The following is a 12,326-nucleotide window of genomic DNA, read 5'->3' on the forward strand; positions in this document are numbered from 1 at the left end:
TGTGGTCGACATGGTATCTGTGTGTGAACATACGTACAGTACCAGTCAAAAGTTTGGGCACATCTACTCATTCCAGGGTTTTAATTTTATTTTTACTATTTTCCACATTGTGGAGTAATAGTGAAGATATCGAAACTATGAAATAACACATGGACTCATGTAGTAACCAAAGTGTTAAACAAATTAAAATATATTTTATATTTAAGATTCTTCAAATAGCCACCCTTTGCTTTGACAGCTTTGCAAACTCTTGCCATTCTTTCAACCAGCTTCATGAGGTAGTCACCTGGAATGCATTTCAATTAACAGGTGTGCCTTCTTAAAAGTTAATTTGTGGAATTTCTTTCCTTAATGCATTGGAGCCAATCAGTTGTGTTGTGACAAGGTAGGGGTGGTATACAAAAGATGGCCCTATTTAGTAAAAGACTAAGTCCATATTATGGCAAGAACAGCTCAAATAAGCAAAGAGAAACAACATGAAGGTCAGTCAATCCGGTAAATGTCAATTACGTTGAAAGTTTCTTCAAGTGCAGTCACAATAACCATCAAGTGCTATGATGAAACTGGCTCTCATGAGGACCGCCACAGGAAAGGAAGACCCAGAGTTTCCGCTGCTGCAGAGGATAAGTTCATTAGAGTTAACTGCACCTCAAATTGCAGCCCAAATAATTGCTTCACAGAGTTCAAGTAACACACATTTCAACATCAACTGTTCAGAGGAGACTGCGTGAATCAGGCCTTCATGGTCGAATTGCTGCAAAGAAACCACTACTAAAGGACACCAATAACAAGAAGACCTGGTTGGGCCAAGAAACACGAGTAATGGACATTAGACCAGTGGAAATTGGTCCTTTGGTCTGATGAGTCCAAATTTGAGATTTTTTGGGTTCCAACTGCCGTGTCTTTGTGAAACGCAGAGCAGGTGAACAGATGGGCTGTGCATGTGTGGTTCCCGTCGTGAAGCATGGAGGAGGAGGTGTGATGGTGTGGGGGTGCTTTGCTGGTGACACTGTCTGTGATTTACTTAGAATTCAAGGCACACTTAACCAGCATGGCTACTGCAGCATTCTGCAGGGAAACGCCATCCCATCTGGTTTACGCCTAGATGGACTACCATTTGTTTTTCAACAGGACAATGACCCAACACACCTCCAGGCTGTGTAAGGGTTATTTGACCAAGAAGGAGACTGATGGAGTGCTGCATCAGATGACCTGGCCCTCACAATCAGCTGACCTCAACCCAATTGAGATGGTTTGGGATGAGTTGGACCACAGAGTGAAGGAAAAGCAGCCAACAAGTGCTCAGCATATGTTGGAAGACTGTTCCCCCATATGTGGGAAGACCTTCAAGACTGTTGGAAAAGCATTCCAGGTGAAGCTGGTTGATGGAATGTCAAGAGTGTGCAAATTTAATACAAATGAAAATATATATTTAACCTTTATTTAGGCAAGTCAGACCAAATTCTTATTGACAATGACGACCTACCCTGGGGAAACCCGGACGGCGATGAGCCTATTGTACGCTATGGGACTCCCAATCACAGCCGGTTGTTATACAGCCTGGATTCGAACCAGGACTGTAGTGACGCCTTTTGCACTGAGATGCAGTGCCTTAGACCGCTGCGCCACTCAGGAGCAGCAAGGCAGAGGGTGGCTACTTTAAAGAATCTCAAATGTAAAATATATGTTGATTTGTTTAACTCTTTTTTTGGTTACTACATGATTCCATATGTGTTATTTCATAGTTCTGATGTCTTTATTATTCTACAATGTAGAACATTGTAAAAAATAAAGAACAATCCTTGAATGAGTAGGTGTTTCCAAACTTTTGACTGGTGTACTGTATGTGTGTGTGTGTGAGATGCGTGCGTGCGTGCGGAGGGTCTATGTGTGTAATCGATGCTGAACAGTGTCCTGCTGTGTGGAAGTGTGAACACATGTTTGGCTGTGGTGTGAACTGGACTCTGCTGTTTTGGTTCCAGACATGAAGCCCTGAGTCCACTCCTTCTCTCCCCTCTTATAGTCTCTCCACGACTGTGTGGCCTCCTACTCAACTAGAAATAGTTCCTTTCGTAATCTCTGCTGAGTCTATTTTTGCATTACGAACTGCCACAATGTTTTGAATCCCAAATGAAAAAAATATCTTACCAATTTTCTTTCACTTGGTCTCTCCCTCTTTCACTCTTTCAATCCCCCACTCCCTCCCGAGGTTTGGCAAGAAAAAGGAGGAGAAGAGCAAGGGGGAGGTGAAGGCTGCCAAGCAGAAGTTGGAGGCTCTGAGCGAGGAGGAGCTGGACAAGATTCGGGGAGGGAGTGAGGTGAGCGCACACCGTTCGGCCTGTTGTCTGTGTGTACATCAATCAATGCTCTGTCCGTGTGTCTGTCTCTGTCTTCCTGTCTTTCGGTCTGTCACACTCGGGCTCCACCCTCCATCATTCAAACACCACTCAATGACGTATATAAAATGTATGCAGTTTTTTGTTCAACGCCATCAAGTTAATGTGAGTTTGTTTCAGACAGTGAGTGACAGTATCTGTCCCCTCTTATATGACCGACAGACACGAGCTCCGTTACATTGAGGTGTGGGACTGCCACGTGACCCCCGACCCCCTGTCACCCGACTTGGAGGACGATGACCAGGACCCCAACTACGCCCGCATCAACACCTTTCAGGAGCCCCCCAAGGGCCCCTCAGCCGCACCCCTTCTCCTCAGCGGGCCCTCAGGGGGCCCTCACACAGCTGCCAGCCCTCGGCAGAAGACTTAGAGGGGCTCTATGCCAAGGTAAACAAGCAGAGAGCTACGCCCTCGACTTCCACGTCGCAGCTTCAGCCCCCTCTGAGCGACAGGTGAGTTGATCCAAAAACCAGGAAATCACTCCTTCACAGTGCACTCCAATGTATGGCCTTGAGTTGCTATAGTAGGTCATATTGTCACTATGGGGTCAAGGGGCCATCATGGGGGGATATTTTGTTATCTTTGTTGCCTTCAAAGATCCACTTAAATACATTATCTATCATGGATATTTCAGATTATTTTTTTTTTTAATTGTTTTTATTTAATTATTTCACTTATTTGACTATATTTCCAGGATAAACACACCCGTACAGTGCCTTCGGAAAGTATTCAGACCCCTTCCCTTCACATTTTGTTACGTTACAGCCTTATTCTAAAATGGATTTTAAAAAGTCCTCATCAACACACAATACCCCATAATGACAAAGCGAAAACAGGTTTTTAGATTGTTAAAAAAAATGTATTTACATAAGTATTCAGACCCTTTGCTATGAGACTCAATTGACCTCAGGTGCATCCTGTTTCTATTAACCATCCTTGAGATGTTTCTAACAACTTGATTGGAGTCCACCTGTTGTAAATTCAATTGATTGGACATGATGTTGAAAGGCACACACCTGTCTATATAAGGTCCCGCAGTTGACAGTGCATGTCACAGCAAAAACTAAGGCATGAGGTCGAAGGTATTGTCCATAGAGCTCCGAGACAGGATTGTGTCGAGGAACAGATCTGGGGAAGGGTACCAAAACAATTCTGCAGCATTGAAGGTCCCCAAGAACACAGTGGCCTCCATCATTCTTAAGATGGAAGAAGTTTGGAACCACCAAGACTCTTCCTAGAGCTGGCTGCCTGGCCAAACTGAGCAATTGGGGGAGAAGCGCCTTGGTCAGGGAGGTGACCAAGAACCCAATAGTCACTCTGACAGAGTTCCTCTGTGGAACCTTCCAGAAGGACAACCATCTCTGCAGCACTCCACCAATCAGGCCTTTATGGTAGGGTGGCCAGACAGAATCCACTCCTCAGTCAAGGGCACTTAGAGTTTGCCAAAGGGCACTTAAAGAACTCTGTCCATGAGAAACAGGATTCTCTTGTCTGATGAAACCAAGATTGAGATCTTTGGCCTGAATGCCAAGTATCACGTCAAGAGGAAACCTGGCACCATCCCTACAGTGAAGCATGGTGGTGGCAGCATCATACTGTGGGGATGTTTTTTTGATCGGCAGGGACTGGGAGACTAGTCAGGATTTGAGGGAAATATGAACAGAGCAAAGTACAGAGAGATCCTTGATGAAAACCTCAGACTGGGGGCCTTCCAACAGGACAATGACCCTAAGCACACAGCCAAAACAATGCAGGAGTGGCTTTGGGACAAGTATCTGAATGTCCTTGACTGGCCCAGCCAGAGCTCGGACCCGATCAAACATCTCTGGAGAGACCTAAAAATAGCTGTTCAGCGACGCTCCCCATCCAACCTCACAGAGCTTGAGAGGATCTGCAGAGAAGAATGGGAGAAACTTGCCAAATATAGGGAGGCCTAGCTTGTAGCATCATAACCAAGGAGACTCGAGGCTGTAATCGCTGCCAAATGTGCTTCAACAAAGTACTGATTAAAAGGTCTGAATACTTATTGAAATGTGTGATTTAATTTTTTAATATTTTTTTTTACATTTGCTAAAATTTCTAAACCTCTTTTTGTATTGCCATTATGGGGTATTGTGTGTAGATTGATGAGAGAAGAGAAGAGAAAAAAAACGATTTAATCCATTTTATAATAAGGCTGTAACATAACAAAATGTGGAAAAACTCAAGGAGTCTGAATATTTTCAGAATGCGCTGTATAGCTCACAGCCCAACGCACAGCCGTGGATGCATACTTTATCAGTATACTGTACTATAGCGTTTGTCAGCATGGGGGTTCGGGGTCTGCAGAGCCTCAAGCTTTGCCCGAAGCAAACATTTAATGTACACTGTTTTAAATCATTAAGGAGATGGTGTCATTTAAAAGAGAGAGAGGTAACAAACAACCTCTAAATTGTCAAACACCTGTTCTCTTTGCTACCGCACGGCAAGCAGTACTAGTGCACCAAGTCTGGAACCAACAGGACCCTGAACAGCTTCTACCCCCAAGCCATGACTGCTAAACTAGACTGTTAAATAGCAGATCAAATGGCTACCCAGACTACCTGCATTGACCCTTTTTTGCGCTAACTCTCTTGTGCTGACTGCGCACACACACTGGACCCTACCCACACACTCACACATACTTACACTGACACCCCAACACACACTACGCACGCCTACACATAGAACGCACACACACATGCATACTGACGCCGCACATACACACTCACAAACATTCACACTCACCCCATATGCAGCTGCTACTGTCTATTATATGCCATGTTGCCTAGTCACTTTACCCCTACCTACAGTGGCAAGAAAAAGTATGTGAACCCTTTGGAATTACCTTGATTTCTGCATAAAATGGTCATGATATGTCATCTGATCTTCATCTAAGTCAACACAATAGACAAACACAGTCTGCTCAAACTAGTAACACACAAGCAATTATGTTTTCATGTCTTTTTTTGAACACACTGTGTAAACATTCACAGTGCAGGGTGGAACAAGTATGTGAACCCTTGGATGTAATAACTGGTTGACCCTCCTTTGGCAGCAATGACCTCAACCAAACGTTTTCTGTAGTAGCGGATCAGACCTGCACAACGGTCAGGAGGAATTTTGGATCATTCCTCTTTACAAAACTGTTTCAGTTAAGCAATATTCTTGGGATGTCTGGTGTGAACCACTCTCTTGAGGTCATGCCACAGCATCTCAATCAGGTTGAGGTCAGGATTCTGACTGGGCCACTCCAGAAGGCGTATTTTCTTCTGTTGAAGCCATTCTGTTGTTGATTTACTTCTGTGTTTTTGATCGTTGTCCTATTTCATCACTCAACTTCTGTTGAGCTTCAATTGGCGGACAGATAGCCTGACATTCTCCTGCAAAATGTCTTGATTAACGTTGGAATTAATTTTTCCGTCAACGATAGCAATCTGTCCAGGCCCTGAGGCAGCAAAGCAGTCCCAAACCATGATACTCCCTCCACCATACTTTACAGCTGGGATGAGGTTTTGATGTTGGTGTGCTGTGCCTTTTTTTTCTCCCCACATAGTGTTGTGTGTTCCTTCTAAACAACTCAACTTTAGTTTCATCTGTCCACAGAATATTTTTGGAACATCCAGGTGCTCTTTCATGAACTAAAGATGTGCAGCAATGGTTTTTTTGGACTGCAGTGGCTTCTTCTGTGGTGTCCTCCCTTGAACACCGTTCTTGTTTAGTGTTTTACGTATTGTAGACTCGTCAACAGAGATGTTAGCATATTCCAGAGATTTCTGTAAGTCTTTAGTTGACACTAGGATTCTTCTTAACCTCATTCATTGAGCATTCTGCGCTGTGCTCTTGCAGTCATCTTTGCAGAACGGCAACTTCTAGGGAGAGTAGCAACAGTGCTGAACTTTCTCCATTTATAGACAATTTGACTTAACGTAGACTGCTGAACATCAAGGCTTTTAGAGATACTTTTGTAACCCTTTCCAGCTTTATGCAAGTGAACAATTCTTAATCTTAGGTCTTCTGAGATCTCTTTTGTTCGAGGCATGTTTCACATCAGGCAATGCTTCTTGTGAATAGCAAACTCAAATTTTGTGACTGTTTTTTATAGGGCAAGGCAGCTCTAACCAACATCTCCAATCTCGTCTCATTGATTGGACTCCAGGTCAGCTCACTCCTGACTCCAATTAGCTTTTGGAGAAATCATTAGCCTAGGGGTTCACATACTTTTTCGGACCTAGACTGTGAACGTTTAAATGATGTATTCAATATAGACAAGACAAATACAGTAACTTGTGTATTATTAGTTAAAGCACACTGTGTTTTGTCTATTGACTTAGATCAGATCAAATGTTATGACCATTTTATGCAGAAATCCAGGTAAATCCAAAGGGATCACAGACTTTTTCTTGCCACTGTATATGTGCATAGCTCCTTCAATGAACTCGTATCCCTGCGCATCGACTCGGTACTGGTACTCCCTTTATATAGGCGTGCTATTTTTACTCGTTCTTGTTATTCATTATTCACTGTGTATTTCTTCCTCATGTCACTATTTACTTTTTCTTTTTTTCCATCTTTATCTTAACTCTGCATGTGTGAGAAAAGGACCCGTAAGTAAGCATTTCACTGTTCATCTACACCTGTTTGCGAAGCATATGGCAAATAAAATGTTATTTTATTTGAAAGTTAGAGGGAGATTATGATAGAGGGATGGGAAAATAATAGATTGACTGCAATGAACGGAACGAGTCAGACATACGGAGGGGAAAAAAAGGAGAGGATAATTAGCCACAGTCTAGCAGCTTGACAGATCAGTTAGACTCCTCTCCTCTAACTGGCCACTTAATTACTCCACCATTCTGTTCTTCTTCCCTTATTCTTTCCATTTCTCCCTCTCGCTTTCCCTTTTTCTTTTTCTCCTTTTCTTTCCCTTTGTCTCTGCCTCTCTCCCTCTCTCTTTCTCCCTCTCCTCTCCCTGCTCGACTACAGCAGCATAATCTGAACGCTCCATATTCTACTGACATTTATAATGGATGACTAATTGGAGCTAGGAACAGCGTAACATGATCAACTTAGTCTGGTTGGAATTGACTGTACGATAGTTTAGTTACGCCACATAGACCTGGGTTCCAACCACACACACATTTACAGACTTACAACACACATCTGCTTGTGAAACGCACCCATTCATTGATTCATTCATGCATATGGACACACAGCTTTGCCGACATACACTCAAACCCGCTCAGTGGTTTTGCTGCGAAGCCTTTTTGTAACCTAGCAACACTCCAGTCTAGAATCCAATGCTGATGAATTATATTATGGCTTAATTTGTGTGTGTGTGCGTGTGTACACGTGTGTGTGTGTGTGTGTGTGTGTGTGTGTGTGTGTGTACACGTGTGTGTTTGATGTGCACATGCTCAGTAGTGGTGCGTCCTCCTCCCCCCTCACCTGTCAGAGAGGAGCAAGTTGACTCTGGAGTGTCTACATAATTTAGCGCCCGGAAATGTTTTTATTTGGACTTAGATGGCAGGTGCGTCCATGGATGGGTGTCACATTTGATTACAGCGACACTAAGGGCTAACCTGTGGAGAAAAACACTTGTCAAATATTATTAGAGAAAAGGTCATCTAGTCTCCCCACAGACCAGGGAAAGGGAGGAGAGGGAGGAAAGAGGGAACAAAAAAGAGTCACCTGAGGAGTTTCTTATAAAGCCATGTATCGTATTTCAATGTAGTTAAATAAAAAAATATGAACGTCAGAATACAAAATGTACAGTTGAAGTAGGAAGTTTACATACGCTTAGGTTGGAGTCATTAAAACTCGTTTTTCAACCACTCCACAAATTTCTTGTTAACAAACTATAGTTTGGCAAGTCGGTTAGGACATCTACTTTGTGCATGACACAAGTAATTTTTCCAACAATTGTTTACAGACAGATTATTTAACTTATAATTCACTGTATCACAATTCCAGTGGGTCAGAAGTTTACATACACTAAGTTGACTGTGCCTTTAAACAGCTTGGAAAATTCCAGAAAATGATGTCATGGCTTTAGAAGCTTCTGATAAGCTAATTGACATAATTTGAGTCAATCGGAGGTGTACCTGTGGATGTATTTCAAGGCCTCAGTGCCTCTTTGCTTGACATCATGGGAAAATCAAAAGAAATCAGCCAAGACCTCAGAAAAATAATTGTAGACCTCCACAAGTCTGGTACTTGGGAGCAATTTCCAAACGCCTGAAGAAACCACATTCATCTGTACGAACAATAGTACGCAAGTATAAACACCATGAGCCGTCATACCGCTCAGGAAGGAGATGCGTTCTGTTTTTTTATTTTTATTTCACCTTTATTTAACCAAGTAAGCTAGTTGAGAACAAGTTCTCATTTACAACTGCGACCTGGCCAAGATAAAGCAAAGCAGTGAGACAGAAACAACAACACAGAGTTACATGGAATAAACAAGCATACAGTCAACAATAGAAAAAAAAGAAACTCTATTTATAGTGTGTGCAAATGGCATGAGGAGGTAAGGAAATAAATAGGCCATAGTAGCAAAATAATTACAATTTAGCAGATTAACACTGGAGTGATAGATGAGCAGATGATGGTATGTAAGTAGTGAAGTAGTGTCTCCTAGAGATGAAAGTACTTTGGTGTGAAAAGTGCAAATCAATCCCAGAACAACAGCAAAGGACCTTGTGAGATGCTGGAGGAAACCGGTACAAAAGTATTTATATCCACAGTAAAATGGGTCCTATATCGACATAACCTGAAAGGCTGCTCTGCAAGGAAGAAGCCACTGCTCCAAAACCGCCATAAAAAAGCCAGACTATGGTTTGCAACTGCACATGGGGACAAAGATTGTGCTTTTTGGAGAAATGTCCTCTCGTCTGATGAAACAAGAAATAGAACTGTTTGGCCATAATGACCATCGTTATGTTTGGAGGAAAAAGGGGGAGGCTTGCAAGCCAAAGAACACCATCCCAACTGTGAAACACGGGGGTGGCAGCATCATGTTGTGGGGGTGCTTTGTTGCAGGAGGGACTGGTGCACTTCACAAAATAGATGGCATCATGAGGTAGGAAAATTATGTAGATATATTGAAGCAACATCTCAAGACATCAGTCAGGAAGTTAAAGCTTGGTCGCAAATGGCTTAAGGACTTCAAAGTCAAGGTATTGGAGTGGCCATCACAAAGCCCTGACATCAATCCTATAGAAAAATTGTGGGCAGAACTGAAAAAGCGTGTGCGAGCAAGGAGGCCTACAAACCTGACTCAGTTACACCAGCTCTGTCAGGAGGAATGGGCCAAAATTCACCCAACTTAGTGTGGGAAGCTTGTGGAAGGCTACCCGAAATGTTTGACCCAAGTTAAAAGTTTTAAAGGCTATGCTACCAAATGCTAATTGAGTGTATGTAAACTTCTGACCCACTGGGAATGTGATGACAGAAATAAAAGTAGAAATAAATCATTCTCTCTACTATTATTCTGACATTTCACATTCATGAAATAAAGTGGTGATCCTAACTGACCTAAGACGGGGACTTTTTACTAGGATTAAATGTTAGGAATTGTGAAAAACTGAGTTTAAATGTATTTGGCTAAGGTGTATTTAAACATCCGACTTCAACTGTATATAGCCCTAATCCTAGTCACTAGTCCATCTGCAACCCATAAGGACAGTATGCACTAGTGGTGTCAGTAGGAAAGACAGGGAGATGGTGTGGTTGGAGTTCTCCAGAACTATGCTGACCGAATCGTTGCACCATCGCCCTCTCAGCCACCATAATTGCAACGTTCCTCAACGGATGATCAATACAGCACCATTTCAGTTTACTTAAACTTTCCTTCATCCTGTCCTGTCTTCTCTTTGATGTGGCCAGTCAGAGACAGTCCGAGTCCCGGTGGCCCTAGTTCAATGGCCAAGTCTCCCTAATTAGTCCTCCTGAGGTTGGACACATACACACACACACACAGGTTTGACAAACATCCCTGAGACCAAAGGGAATGGAATGTTCTGAAAGTTCTGGCTCCCCCATTCCTCCCCCTGGATAAGAGGAAAAATAAATATCTTTACCCTTTACTGAACTTTCCACTGGTGCTCTGGGCTCCCTGGTGTCTGGGTGGCAAACGAGGGGAAATTAGCTTCTGATGACAACCTGGTTCAATGCTCCCACGCACATACACGCATGGACACACACACATAGACACACAAACGTGCCTGCATAGACATGGTAAATTTAGGTGTACCTGAACTCAAAGGCCAGCTGAATCACCAATTCTCTAATCTTAGTATTTATGCTTTCTGCCTAAAGTTTATGCTTAATGGAGGAGTTATAACCTCCCACATTATTCGGAAATGTTTGTATTCTGTTATTAAACAGTTGAGCTAAGTAAAGAACCCTCTGCCCAGTTCCCACTACGGTTAAATATTATCCCGGGATTTTACAAATGTTCCACCCCGAGAATAAATAACTTTTCTCCCAGATAACCCGGTATTTCCCGCCAAAACCGGAATTGTCCTTCAAAAGCGTTATAAAGCATATGAATAGGCCTATGTCCAGATGTGATTTAGAGCTTTGATTGAAAATTCAAGCCTGACGCTACCTGAGCCTGATGAGCCCTACATTAGACATTTAATGAGGTCAAGCGCAAAATGGTTGGCCCGTTATCCAATACATATATTATATATGGCTACTGCACATTACACACAACAGAAAAACCTAAAAGCCCGTAGATGGAGCAAGCTATGTGTTCTCTTGGGTAACCATTTTTTATTAGCTCTAGTAGTGTATATATGTATGTATGTATGTATGTGTGTGTGTATATATATATATATATATATATATATATATATATATATATATATATATATATATATATATATATATATATATTTATATATATATTTATATATATATATATATATATATATATTTATATATATATGTGTGTGTGTGTGTGTGTGTGTGTATGTGTGTATATATATATATATATATATATATATATATATATATATATATATATATATATATATATATATGTGTATGTATGGCTATATATTGTGTCAGTCCAGAAAAGGATTATCTATTGTGGATGCAATTTGAATGGAGTTGGAGAGCGACTGTGAGAGACTGATATTCAAGCTGCAATAAAACAAATGTTTTTTATATATATATCATCTTTACAATTAAAAAAATAAGGTGACCCCCGAAAGCCAGATATAGATGGGTAAATCAGACACGCATTCCGTCTTTATATTACTGCATAGACCATGCTGCAGAAAATGCAGGCCTAACTGTCACAAAACAGGAAAGTTACCATGGTGAGATGATAGGTCTACTGTACATGCATTGTGAACTGCACTCCATACTGAGATGGGTTGTCTGTCCCCACCCTGAGCGTTGATGATTTATCATGCAGAGGCCATAGAGAAGCCATATTTAGACATTGCGTATAATTTAACAGTTCCATTTCACGCCATGTGTTCATATAAATAATTTCTTATAACTTACTCGTACCTCGCAGTTATTTATCGTGCGGAAAGGGAGTAGTTTTGGGTGGCAAATCTCGGATGCCGGGTTCGTGCCATTCAACCATATTGCCCACGATCTTCTCTCTTTCACCCTTGATATTTAGATGCACTATTGTAAAGTGGTTGTTCCACTGGATATCATAAGGTGAATGCACCAATTTGTAAGTCGCTCTGGATAAGAGCGTCTGCTAAATGACTTAAATGTAAATGTAAATATTTCAAGTACTTTCAGTAGCAGTTCCTATAGGTGCACTGAATTGTTAGGAATTGAAACTGGTTAAGGTGTGGAGAAATGCTGGATGCAAGAGCAATATATTTACGTGTTTTATTAAACAAATTGTGTACAGGGACACCAAAACTACACTTCTGCAAG

At 41.8% G+C, this 12,326-nt stretch overlaps 1 long non-coding RNA gene across 1 annotated transcript in view; it reads left to right on the forward strand.

The window, feature by feature from the left end:
- Positions 1–1,847: 1,847 nt before the first annotated feature.
- Positions 1,848–12,326, forward strand: part of LOC115195928 (uncharacterized) — a 45,016-nt gene continuing 34,537 nt past the window's right edge. The window contains exons 1-2 of the long non-coding RNA XR_003878779.1: positions 1,848–2,318; positions 2,559–2,848. This is a non-coding gene — a long non-coding RNA (uncharacterized LOC115195928). The remainder of the gene's footprint in view (positions 2,319–2,558; positions 2,849–12,326) is intronic.

The sequence above is a fragment of the Salmo trutta genome, chromosome 6 (assembly GCF_901001165.1).
Source record: "Salmo trutta chromosome 6, fSalTru1.1, whole genome shotgun sequence".
Classification (NCBI taxonomy): Eukaryota; Metazoa; Chordata; class Actinopteri; order Salmoniformes; family Salmonidae; genus Salmo; species Salmo trutta.